We start from the raw sequence: 14,163 nt of genomic DNA, 5'->3' as shown, positions 1-14,163 counted from the left end.
TTATAGTTGTCATTTTCGAAGACTTGTGCTAGTGTGTTGCTAAAAGCAATACGTTGTGACAAGCACTCTGTCTGAATGAGCCTCATCCATACGATTCTTTGCAGGCAAGATAAATCGATGCTGAGAATTACCTTTCTAGGATTTGCAGTAAAGCATTAAAGTTTTATTTATTTTTTATTCAGGGGATGAATTAAAGATTTATGCCCCTATGCGGTTGTTCTGCACAGGGTCTGTGCTCTGTCTGCCCAGTAAAAAATCAACCTGCCAAGGTTTCTTCCAAGTTTTCCTACTAAGGTTTGTTTTGGGAGTTTCTCCTTGTGTGCACTTATAGGGTTACAAAAACAGGAACAGCTCAGGGAGAGTTTAACAGAATTGGACAGTAAGTTGTCAGTGTCTCCATCCCCTGAATTAGATAAACAAAGGCAAAATCTTCAGATGAATTACAACTTACTTTCAACACAAGAGACCGAAAGGTTGCTCTTACGATCACGTGGATTTCTTTATGAGCATGGTGAGAAGGTAGGACGTCTCTTGGCACACCAAATTAAGAGTCAATCAACATCCCAGCAAATTAACCAGATAAGGACCCCCTCAGGCAAACTCACAGTAATCACATCTGTCATTAACAACTCTTTTAAATCATTCTGCTCTTTATGTGACATATGGTTATAACATTGTGACTTCAGTGCAAGGGAAAATGTCAGTGCTCATGTTATAATGTGCTTTATGTGCTCACATGTGTATTTATGTGAAATGTGATAGCATGCATATAGAAAAACTTTGTTGAATAGCATCCTACTATACTAGGATTCTCCTCTCCTCCATCAGCCTTGCCTCCACTGCTGCAGCCGGTTGAGCAAAAGTTCATCCAGAATTCAACTTTCCCAACAGTTGCATGTACTTTCTGTCAGAAAGGTGTCTTTCCCTTTGAAAATGTTTAAGCTTTTTTTTATCAAGTCTAAATCTAACTTTAATACATGTTTTTAATACAATTTCGAATAAAGTTTTTAATATTTTGAGAATTTATTTTAGATTTAGAACGTAAATTGTCTATACATTTAAAATAAATTTTAATCTAATGTGATTTCACGTAAAATTTATTTTTGGCCCACAGCCCACAATCCAGATACATTTTTGGCGCTTCATACGAAAGAATTTGGGTACCTCAGATTTAGCAGCTGTGCCGGACTGTTACGCTGTTCTGCTGTTGGGATAGGCGATCGCATAGGCGAATATATAAGCTACAGTACAGTAGTATAAATAAGGTTGTACATTGATTTCCCTGCTGTGCTGCTGTGTTTGGTCATTAAATAAAAGGAGAGAGAGAGTCCATTATGTCATTTCAGTCTTTGTTTTTGGATATGTGAATGTTCTTAATTAAGAGTGAGAAAGATTTGACTGAATTCTGTATGCAGAATCTTCTTTTTGAAAGAAAAAATCTTTTTGATCATTGTAAAGCCACAGCATAGTAAAGAGGATATTAATGTGATGTGTAGTTCTTCATAGATCTAGCCTTTTCATAGATCCTTTTCACGGGGCCATTTTGTGTCGAAAAGGCAGAATAAACACAGGTGCAAAGCACTAATGAGGGTTTCCAAATTCCAATCATGGAAGTTAGAAACCCTCATTAGTGTTTTGCTTGCACCTGTGTTTACCCTGCCTTTTCGACATAAAATGGCCCCCATGAGAAGGGTCTATTTTGCTCTCAAAGTGCGCCAGAATGATCCATTTTACTTTCAAATGTACAAAATCTTCTTCTGGGGGGGCAGGCCCCCGGGACCCCCTAGGGGGTCTGTGGACCCCCCTACGCCCTTGCAGTCCTACGCCCTTGCAGTCAGGTAAGAGCTGAAGATTCTCGTGTTGTCTGAATGAAACTCAGAATGAGTTGAACTGAGATGATAGCGAGAAAGGTTCATGGTTTGGGGCATATAAGTAAGGTGGAGCGAGTGATTGAATCAGGGCCGAGCGAGTGATTGAATGATTGAATGAATGGTTGATTGAGGCGTGGCCTTGTTCCTGAACTTTAGTTATAATGGTATAATAACTTCATAACAATAAATTGATGTGCTTGGTAATCTTTCTTGTTGAGCCTCCACTCCTTGGGGAACAGGCTATAAAATGAAGCACACAAAGAGGGGGTAATGGAGCGAGAGGGACAGAGAATCTCCTTATTCATGCCTCATTCATTGTCAGACAGCAACACTGTTGATTCAGGGCAACATAAATAAATAAATAAATAAATAAATAAATAAATAAATAAATAAATAAATAAATAAATAAATAAATAAACAAATAAACAAACAAACTATAGCTGGACATGCAGTTATTCTTGATGGGGTTTTCCTCATCCAGCTGGGAAAACAAAGTCATCAGGTGAATAACTCTCTGGTTTCTGGTGGAGTTTGATAGATTGAGCAGCTATAAAGCCAGCTTTCATTATAAGGTCATTCAAGGTGTGCAGTCCACTGCCTCTCTGTGTCCCTCTGGTCTCATACATCCTGTCCAGAGGACTGCAGTGACACCATACATCAGGGTGTTTCAGCACAGCCCATCAGGGGGGCCCGGATGTCTTTAACAAACCGTCTGGGAGGCTGTTCACTTGAATGTGCTGCCACCTCCATGACTCTCTCTTCCCTGGCTAAACGCGCAGGCCTGCTGCAGACAGCAACATGGAAAGTGCACGGCGAATAATTTGAGCTTGAATACTAAATAATTGGGCCGAGAGAGTGACGGCACCCTCATATACTGCTGCACTTAAGAGCCTCCCTCTCCCAGCTCTTTATTGTATTTTAACCCCCCCTAGATCTCTCCTATTTGTTCATTATTATAGATGTGGAATCTAATCAGTACCTGAAAGACCACAAGCTTCTGAATGAGTACAGAAATCAAAGCACAAGAGTAAAACTATACTAAATATTTTCTAATAAACTTTAAGCAAAGCATTTTTGAAAACAATTAGATGAGATTAGATTAGCCTTTATTCTCTCCCTTAGGAGAAATTTGTCTTGGGCATTCGAGTGAACATACAGTATGTGGCGTCATAGCACACACACACACACACACACACACACACACACACACACACACGCACGCACGCACGCACACACACACACACACACACACACACACACACACACACACACACACACACACACACACACAGTGCATGTACAATATCCCTATACATCAAAAAACATACACACACCAAGAGTATATTATCTAACATTGCACAATGCCCTGTACATAAGAAATGTTACCCCTCCCCCCAAGAAAAAGTTAAATATTGCACCGCTGCCTTATAGATATTGCATAATAAACTGGAGTGTTAGGTATTGTACAGATGCTCTACAATACATCGTCTCTTAGTTTGATTGACAGTGGGACAAAAGTATACCTGTTCTTTTCATCCCTTTCCAGCTCCTAGTGCCCAATATGCTATTATGCTTATGCTATTACGCATATTATGCTATTATGTCATATTATTATGCTTATTATGCATCCCATTAGATAGTGCACATCCTCTCTCACACTTGCTTGCTGAATCTTCCAATTGTTGAATATGGGGCTGAATAGTTATTTTGCTATATAAAACATATAATATTACTGTATATGTTGTGATTTTAATCAATACATTTTCCTTTTCTAAAGAGGTTTTCCTCTTTTACCATGCACACAGGAATGAGCCATTCTAAAGAATGCTGTAGGTGGATGTTATGGAGGTGGTGGAGTGAGTGAGCCATTCTAAAGATACTGTAGGTGGATGTTATGGAGGTGGTGGAGTGGAAAATCAAAGTAGGCCTAATCAAAGGTGTTTTTGTATACATGTGCCGGCTGTGGGATAATTTTAGAGACTATTCAGAAGAAGAGTGCCACTTTTGATTACATTGAGATTGAGATTCTATGTGGAGACTCAATAATTTGCTCTCAAATTGCACCACAATTGCACAATATATATTGTATAGTAGTCCAGTGTCACAAGTCTCTAGTTGTGCATTTTATCTTCTACTACAATGAGTCATGATCAGTGGTGGATTCAGGCTGTTAAGGGCAGGGGTTAAAAAATAAGAAGGGCACCCATTGCAGAACATGGGCCCCCGCCAGCATGGGAAAAGCTATGATGCATCATGCTGCAGGGCTTTCCACAAGGATATGGCATAGCCAGCCACTGGGGAAGTAGCCTAGGGTTAGGGTTAGGGTTCCGGGGGCATGCCCCCCGGAGAAAAAAGCCCAAATTTGGTGGCCTCTGCCACATTCTACCACTATTCCATCATATGCACTGACATTAATTATTTCATCAGAAAGGCACCTGTAGGGAACCTCCAGTTTATCCTATTGTAAGGGCACCTATGGTAGCCTGGGTAAACCCAGCCCCCACGTGACCTGCTCTCAGAGTTCTCAGTACCTAGTGACTGAGAACCAGAGGTCTGAGAGCAGGTCACGTGGGGGCTGGGTTTACCCAGGCTACACCTATGGCACCACATCACATTTTCTCCACTGAAGAGGCACTTCTCAATTTGAGGGGCACCTAATTGGGCACTTCATCATGTTTTCTCACTTGTGTACCTATACAGCATTTTCTCTACTAAAAAAAGATCCTTTGGGACACTGTCATGTACAGTAGGGGTGGCACAGAGGGCACTTCATAACAACACTCTTTTCCATTAAGGCCACCTTATTCACCTTATGTACTGTAGGCCCGCCCACTTGACCCTTTGTGTCACAAATTCCTGTTCAAAATGCCGGCTGTTTTACCTGCTCAAAATAGTCTGACTCTCCTGGTCAAACCTAGTTTGACTCACATAATGAGTCAGATTAAGTTTATGAGTCACAGGAAGTGTAAACGCAATCAGAACTTCCGACTGTGTTTACACTTCCTGTTAGTCTCTCAAGTCAGACTTTCTCTTCTACATAAGGTGAATAGGGCACTGTATCACATTTTCTCCACTAGAAGGGCACTCATTAAGACATTCTTTCTTGCTCTAAAGCGCACATCATCATAATGTTTTGTATGAAGGGGGACCCTAGAGGGTACATTTGCCCGTGTGAAGGGCAGCCAGGCACTTGCTCTCATTTTCACCACTCTAGATGGCACTTTAGCTACGCTTTTTCAACCATTTTCATTTTTTTCATTCTCCTGTAGGCCATTGCATAACATTTATCCGATGCAATGTTTACTGCCTATAGTGTTCAACAGATATGGTTTTTTGAAGCCTCTGAAGGTTTGGACTTAAACTGCAAATACAATTCAGCCCATATTTGGACATTGGACACAATCTTCATCCTTTTGGCCCTGTACATCACCACAATGGATTTGAAATGAAACAATGGTAACACTTTATAATAACGTTGAGTCATAAGTCATCTATAAGCCTTTAGTTAATGATGAACTAATCACTTACAAAACATGAATATACATTTATAGATTAATAAATGCTATGTTAACATATCACAAATGCGTTGTAAGTCATCTATAAAATTTTAGTAAATGAAGTGTTCCTCACCTGTTATAAATGATGTGTAAATCATTTACAATTAATTTACAAGGCTTTCTGCATCCCCTAATCTAAAGTGTAAACCATTCATCACACATAAATGTGTTACATACAAGGGGGTAGCTCTGTCAAAATGGAAGCCAATGTGGAAGTGCACTTAAACCTACCTTCTTTCGAATGGCCTGCAGGGGGCGACCCATTGGTCTGTGGACTTCTGTTTTTTGAAGCCTCATGTATGGCATTTTGGCCATTGCCATCTTGGATCTCGACAACAAGTCCAGGGGTTTCTCACAGAGCACGGCCTGCTATTGGTCCGTGATCGGCGAGCTGTGTGATCAGTGGACAAGTGACCTGTCAATCAATAGTCTGAAACTAGCGATTGAGACCATAAACACATTAGGAAAGTGTTTACAGAGGCCATACTTGAGGCTTCAAAACAGAAGTCCACAAACGAATGGGTCGCCCCCTGCAGGCAAAGAGGACACTTCCGCATTGGCTTCAATTTTGACAAACAGAGCTACCCCCTTGTATGTAACACATTTATGTGTCATGAATGGTTTACACTTTAGATTAGGGGATGCAGAAAGCCTTGTAAATGAATTGTATATTATTTACACATAATTTATAACAGGTGAGGAACACAAGTTTAGAGATTAGACATTTGTATTATGTTAACATAACATGTATTAATCATCTACAAATGTATATTCATGTTTTGTAAATGGTTAGTTCATCATTAACTAAAGGCTTATAAATGACTTATGACTGAACGTTATTATAAAGTGTTACCGAAACAATCAATATATGCTTTAACTGCAGACTTCCAGCTTTAATTTGAGGGAATTTACAACCAACTTAGGTGAACGGTGTAGGAATTACATTTTAAAATGTAATGTAATGCATGTCATGTAGTCCCTTAAATAAGGGACCAAATAACATTTTAAGGGACCAAACATAATTGGACAAACTAACATAATCATAAATCAAATTGTCAGTTTAAATACTTTGTTGCAAATCCTTTGCAGTCAATGAAAGCCTGAAGTCTGGAACCCATAGACATCACCAGACGTTGGGTTTAGTCCCTGCTGATGCTCTGTCAGGCCTCCACTCCAACCATCTTCAGTTCCTGCTTGTTCTTGGGGCATTTTTTCTTCAGCAAGTGAAATGCATGCTCATTTGGATTCAGGTCAGGTGATTGACTTGGCCATTGCAGAACTTTTCACTTCTTTGCCTTAAAAAGCTCTTTGGTTGCTTTCACAGTATGCTTCAGGTCTTTGTCCATCTGCACTGTGAAGCACTCCAATGAGTTCTGAAGCATTTGGCTGAATATGAGCAGATAATATTGCCAGAAACACTTCCGAATTCATCCTGCTGCTGTTGTCAGCAGTCTGTCACATCTTCAATAAATACAAGGTAACCACTTCCATTGACAGCCATATATGCCCATGCGTGGGCATTCTCACGTGGGTGAAAATAGACAGTGTTTTAACTGCTAACTGACAATGCTGCATTGTCTAAATATCAACTCACGTGAAAATGAATAAGGGTGTAAAATTATTGCTTTTACCTAGGCTATATCGAACACTAATATTGATTATTTTTGCTTTTGTGGGTTCCTCTGTGACACATTTTTTATTTGTTGAGGTGGATACTGATGGACTTTCATTAGGTAGGTCCAACAGTCGGTGCTACTTGACCTAGCATTCCAGCATTTATTTAAGCGAGGATAACATGCTAAATATATTTTTGTTGTTACATAATGTAATAACTTTGTCATCATCATCATCATCATCATCATGTATCCAAGTAGAATCCAAAAGCCACAAAATGACATTTAGTAAAAGTATGTTTATTTATACAGCATTTTTTCAGAAGACAGAGACAATACAGCAACCCACCAACGTCAGATAAGATTACAGAACTACATAACACGATGGAACCATACTGAATTAGATTGGATTGTATATATACTGGTGTAGGTGGGAATAGTTGACAGCTTAAGGGCCTCAAATAAAAGAGTTCTTGACAGGGAATGCAGTTTAGTTGTCCATTTTATTTTCTCCATTCAACTCGTGGTATAATCAGAATTTTGAATAAAAAAAAACTTTATTGGAACGGTCCACCATAACGAAAAACACACACACACACACACACACACACACACACACACACACACACACACACACACACACACACACACACACACACACACACACACGGAGAGCATAGTCAAAAACCAAATGACAAGAAGCCATCATTTTGTACAGTACACAACAACCCCCCCATGCTCCAGGCTGCCCCAAAGTATAATCAGAGACAAATACACAAATCAATATTCAATTCAATAAATCAAGTTATCCATAAATGAGGCGTAAATGTAATCCCATAATATGTTTACATACATAACTAAACATAACATATCACAAACAACTCACATTGTCAGAAACGTATGAGGAAGGCAGGAATGGAGACATCTGAGTGGCAGGTCTGTTTGCTCTGAGAACTGGCAGAGTGAGAGGCTTTCACTTAAATGCAGCTGGAGTAACTCACTCCAATCAGTGGCAATCAGGGGGTTAGGTAGCAGGTATATTGTCCCTAAGCCCTCTAGGGGCATTGTTCTCAGCAGCACATAGGGAATTCACAACAACAACCTACAAGAAACACAGTTGTATGCAGACAGTATTGTATTCAATCACATGGTGAAATTGTTTACCAGATACGACACAAAGAAACCTATTCATTATGACTGATTGTGATCTGTCATTTCGTCTATAGGGGGAGAGCTTTCTAGACGGTGGACATGGATGGCCAGCTCCTGCTTCTCCTGTATGGAATACTGATTGGCTCATATGATGATGCCTTGGCTTCTGACTGATACCTCACACTCGGGTTCAAGAGATGCCAGTAGAATACAAAAAAATAATATAGTGGTAGGGTTAGAGCAGCCAGTCAGTGTCTCTCTGTGTTCTGCAGAATATAGTGGATTGGATTGGATTTCATTGTATTTTATTTGATACTAGCAATGTACCCGGCGTTGCCCACATTAAATAGGCACAAACTCAAAGCAATACAGCTGCACCTTTTGCTTGGCCAGAAATGATGGTGATTTCCAGGACCTTTCAGACGTTCAAGGACTTACAACCTGCCCATGATGTTCCCCAGATCATAACCACTGCCATGCACATTTTCAACCCAATTCTCCCCGTGGTCTTGGTGTGAGGTGGTTTCCAGGTTGTTTACAGGATTTTCCAGGATTATTCAGGATAACATGATGTTCCCCACATCATAACCCACTGCCATGCAAATTTCCAGCCCAATCCGACACGAGGGTGTGGGCGTGAGGTGGTTTCCAGGGGTTTCCAGGCGGTTCCAGACCATCATAACCCACTGCCATGCAAATTCTCAGCCCAAGTCAACCTGGGTTGTGGTTGTGAGGTGGTTTCCAGGTTGTTTCCAGATTTTTCCACGACTATCCAGGTGTTCCCTAACTTGAGGAACTGCCCATGACCTTCCTCATATCATAACCCACCGCCATGCAAATTTCCAGCCCAATCCGACACGGGGTGTGGCCGTGAGGTGGTTGCCATGTGGTTTCCTGGATTTTCCAGGTTCCAGGATTTGATGACCTGCCCATGACTTTCCCCAGATCATAACCCACCGGCATGCAAATTTCCAGCCCAATCTGACCAGGGGTGTGGGCGTGAGGTGGTTGCCGTGTGGTTTCCCGGATTTTCCAGGTTCCAGGACTATGGACTAGGACTAGGACTAGGACCTAAATATGACTATTTATGACCTGCCCATGACCTTCCCCAGATCATAACCCACCGCCATACATTTTTCAGCCCAACCCGACCTGGGGTGTTTTCCAGGATTTTCCACGACTTTCCAGGTGGGACCACAACATGTGTAGGCCTCACACGGCCTTCGTCAGGGCAGCAGACATGTCATACTACATCAGATACCATACTACACCATACTATACATGTGAAACAATACTACATCACCCATGTCATACTACATCATAGCCTATAGGTTACATCATTGCATTAGGTTTTTTGGTCTAACAGAATGTCAATAAAAACTTGTGATCAAGGTTTTGAAGAAAGTCACATTAATAACATATACAACCGGTATTATAGGACAGTATATATATTTATATTGGGGTGTGTGTGTGTGTGTGTGTGTGTGTGTGTGTGTGTGTGTGTGTGTGTGTGTGTGTGTGTGTGTGTGTGTGTGTGTGTGTGTGTGTGTGTGTGTGTGTGTGTGTGTGTGCAGGGCCGGCTCTAGTCATATTGGAGCCCTAGGTGAGACTTGATTTGGTGCCATAAAGATTTTGGTCGTTTGAAGCCAGATTTATAGGAATATCTCATTTTAAATTAACATTAGGATTAGATTTACTCCTTTCCTCACTCCCATGTCACCACCTGCTCTCCCTGCAGGGCTTGAAATTAACTTTTGATCACCAGCCAATATGGCTGCTAGATTTTAAAGTTACCAGCCAATTAGAATTTCCACTAGCCAAAATGTTTTTCTTGAAATAAACCAGAATATGAGTGCCACTGGGTTAATATAAGCATAAGTATCAGTAAAAAATAAGTTATAGCATAATTAATCTATAAATTACAGTATTTCACTGATCAATTGTGTGATTTCAAATTGTGTGAAAATAAAGAGATTTTTATTTATTTATCCATTTATTTTTACATGTAAATTGGTCGCAGGGGAGCACTTCAAGTGTGTCACTGGTTACTCTGTGTTTATCCGGGCCTGACTTGTATACTTTCTTTTTTATAAAAGAAGGGGGTGCCCCTTTTTCACTTAATGCACCTGGCCCCTAAAATGTCTGTGCACATCTCTGGTGGTTTCTCCCACAATCTGCTCAGCTGTTTCAGTCACATCTTTTCTCTTCTCCCCCTCTCTCTATCTCCTTCTCTGTCAATAGTCACAGCTGTATCTGTAGGTTCTTCACAATACAAATCGTCTGGGTGCTTTGTCAATTAGTTGTTTGCCTTATATGAATCAGCAGAAATGCTTCAAAGCGGCTCCAGAGTCGACTACTGAAAGTGACCAGGATTAAACGCTAGTCTAGTAGATGTCAAACAGAAACAAAAGTAAAAAAGAGGGAAACTAAACTAAAGCAGCCTACAGCCTTTTAAAATGTATTTTCCTGGTTCACTTTTGACAGGGAGGAGAAGGCACTAAGGCAGGTGAAGTGACACTCACCTCCGACGTAGGCTACTCAGCTGCTGCAGCTGCACTGACACTCTGCCCTGTCTGTGACAAGCGGCTTGTCCAGTCGTATGCAGCGGTTCACGCAAATAGATGCGGGATTCCCGCCATCCTGCGCCCAATTGTGTGTGTGTGTGTGTGTGTGTGTGTGTGTGTGTGTGTGTGTGTGTGTGTGTGTATGTGTATGTATGTGTAAATTATATAGCCTACATAGGTGTGTAATTATAGGTGTGCATTTAGTGTATATTATTATGTTTAATAGTTTATCTTTGTTTATTGCTGCTGTAACATTTCCCCCGGGAGTAATAAAAGTATACCTATAGCTACTATCAAAGTTCTACACAGGGTTCACTACAGAAAAGCTAAGCTTAGCAGGCTGTTCCCTGATAAGAATGACACCTGCCGACAGGGGCGGACTGGGATCATAATTCAGGCTGGGCATTAGACACCAAGCAGGCCAGGCCGATACGGGCCGACGTGCGTGCCGGCGTCCGGGGGGCGGCGGCGAAAAATTTTGGGCGTTTGAAGCTCAATTTGGGCCGTTTGAAGCCCAATTTGGGCCGTTTGAAGCCAGATTTGGGCCGTTTGAAGCCCTATTTGGGTCGTTTAAAGCCAGATTTGGGCCGTTTGAAGCCCTATTTGGGTCGTTTAAAGCCAGATTTGGGCCATTTGAAGCCCGATTTGGGCCGTTTGAAGCCCAATTTGGGCGGTTTGTAGCCCAATTTGGGCCAAGTCCAATTTTACAATGGAATGCACCCACTTTAAACCTGAATAAAGTAATAAAACCACTAGTAAACCAGTAGGCGGCGCCTGGCCTGCTGTTCAGTGAGTGGCCTGGCCTGGCCTGCAAAAAAAAAAAGAAGCAGGCCAGGGCAGGCCAGGCCACCGGGCATTTGCCCGACGTGCCCGATTATGCAGTCCGCCACTGCCTGCCGATGCGGCTTTTCTCCAGCTGACCATAGTCTAGGCTACTCATATTTTTCCTCTGTCCAAAGCTGTCTGATTTCTAGTCATGTTTTTTTAGAATGTTAAGTGAAGCCCTTAATATTACACTGAACCCATGCCCGTTTATTTCCATTTTTGGGGTGCCCTCTACATTAGCTAATCTCTCTAAAACTGAATCTGATGTTGTCGCTTTTGCCTCACTCATAGCCCGTAGACGTATTCTGTTGCATTGGAAAAGTCAAAACCCTCCTCCCTCTAAATCCTGGTGATTTAATGTTTTTCCTGTCTTTGGAGAAAATTGGGCACTCTGTGAGAGGATCAATTGCCAATTTTGCTTTGAGATGGACACCCTGAGCATCCTCTTTTTATCCTCTTTAAAATTTTACTTTTTACATTTTTATATAATTCTCCTTTCTCTCTTTCTCTCACTGTATCCTCCTATATTGTCTGTTGCTCATCACCCCCCATGTGACCTATGTCTGATTTGTGTGCTATCAGGTAGACTTACTGTTTTGTTAGTTTTTTGTTTTGTCTGTTTGTTTGTTTTGTTGTTGTTTTAGTTTTCCTTCTGTTTGTGCCTTTGTCAATTTGAGATTGTATAAGAAAAGGTTGTGCTCCAGTCTGTGACTTGTGCACTCCAAGAAAAAAGAGAGAAGAAATGTCACTGCTTGTCTGTACCTTGTATACAATTCTGCAAAATTCCAATCTCAAATAAATATATTGTAAAAAAAATAAAAAATAAAACCTACCTACCTCTACCTCTGCCTACCATCTCCTTGGGCAGGGAGAGGGAACACGAGAGGGAGGGAAGGATGAATGAGGGATAAATAATAGAAATCCTGTCTGCTGGCTTTCCAAGTGAAAATGAGAGAGAGAATGGAGCCATTTATACTAAAATGTGTGCATTCATGTGAACACAAAAAGACACTGGAGCTCATTAAAACAAATGGCTGATCCTAGATTTTACTCTAATAGAAAGCCATTGTTTTATTCAGCTCTAGAGGCTTGGATAACATCTGCAACGTGCGCAAGATTTTTTTTTTAAACTACAGAGTTAGCTTGGAGGCATTCTGTTTGGTTTTGAACTCTGTTAAAACACTACAAACCCAGGTGGCTCACCTAATAGAGCGCATACCACTCAGGCTTAGTCCGACCAGTGGTCCTTTGCCACATGTCATAAATCTCCTAAATTCCTCACCTGCACCCCTGTAGTTACCCTGTAATTACATGAGAGAATTAATGTTGCTTTAGAATACAGCCTGCGTCCCTGTAGTTACCCTCTAGGTACCCGATAGTTACGGAATAACTACAGTATAAGTTCTACTAAATTTAAATGATGCACCCTTGTAGTTACCCTGTAATTACATGTAACTAGGAGGGAATTAACATTGCTTTAGAATACAGCCCGCACCCCTGTAGTTACCCTGTAGGTACCCGATAGTTATGGAATAACTACAGTATATGTTCTACTAAATTTAAATGAAATTTAAATGACGCACCCTTGTAGTTACCCTGTAATTACATGTAACTAGGAGGGAATTAACATTGCTTTGGAATACAGCCCACCACCCCTGTAGTTACACTGTAGGTACCCGATAGTTACGGAATAACTACAGTACAAGTTCTCCTAAATTGAAATGGAATTTAAATGTTATTTCTCATATGTCATATGTATCCTGTAACAACAGAATTGGTATCCGGTAGTTACAAGAATAGGTACAGTATAAGTTATTTATAAGTCCCCTTTTATTACCCCCTTATTCCATAAATTCAGATTTTGTACCGTGTACTTACATGTACCGTGTAAGTACAGATCCTGTTACCCTGTACTTATGTTTTTTTACCCTGTACTTACCCTGTAAGCACAGTTTTTTTTACCCTGTACTTACAGTACCCTGTAAATTCAGATTTTGTTACCCTGTACTTACCCCGTAAATTTAGATTTTGTTAAGTTGCGGGCTGTATTCTAATGCATGGCTGGATTGGCCATAGCCTACAGTAGATTCCAAACTATTATTTTGAGACCACTCCAAGACTTTTATTTATTTTTTGGATGTGCTAAAGATATTTTTGACTCCTGTTGAATTACATCTATGAGACATAGAGACAATAGAGTGTGTCAAGGTGCAACGTATACTGTATGCCTGCAAGATCAATGATTTTAAGTGCTTTGGATAAAATGACAGTGGTCCCTTAATTACCACAGGCATGTAGTTAAGGTAAGGTCAGCCTGATCTCTGATGCACCCATTAGCAAGCCGCCTGTCAAATTAGTGGCCATTAGTATGATGATATGCCAGGCATCTCCTGCAGTAGCCTTTGGACCAGTCAGTGGAGTTTAAGCAGTATTAAGCTGTTTAATGGGAAATAACACTGACAAAAAAGTCAAAGATTGAGACCCCGGTCTCAATGTGATTTACCTGTTTAAATAAAGTCTAAAGAAAAAAAGAAAACAAATATTTCCATATAGATTATAGTGTTAATAGCTTTAGCTGTTG

This window comes from Poromitra crassiceps (genome assembly GCF_964638095.1).
Source record: "Poromitra crassiceps genome assembly, chromosome: 2".
NCBI classification, from domain to species: domain Eukaryota; kingdom Metazoa; phylum Chordata; class Actinopteri; order Beryciformes; family Melamphaidae; genus Poromitra; species Poromitra crassiceps.
This window is presented reverse-complemented; position numbering follows the sequence as displayed.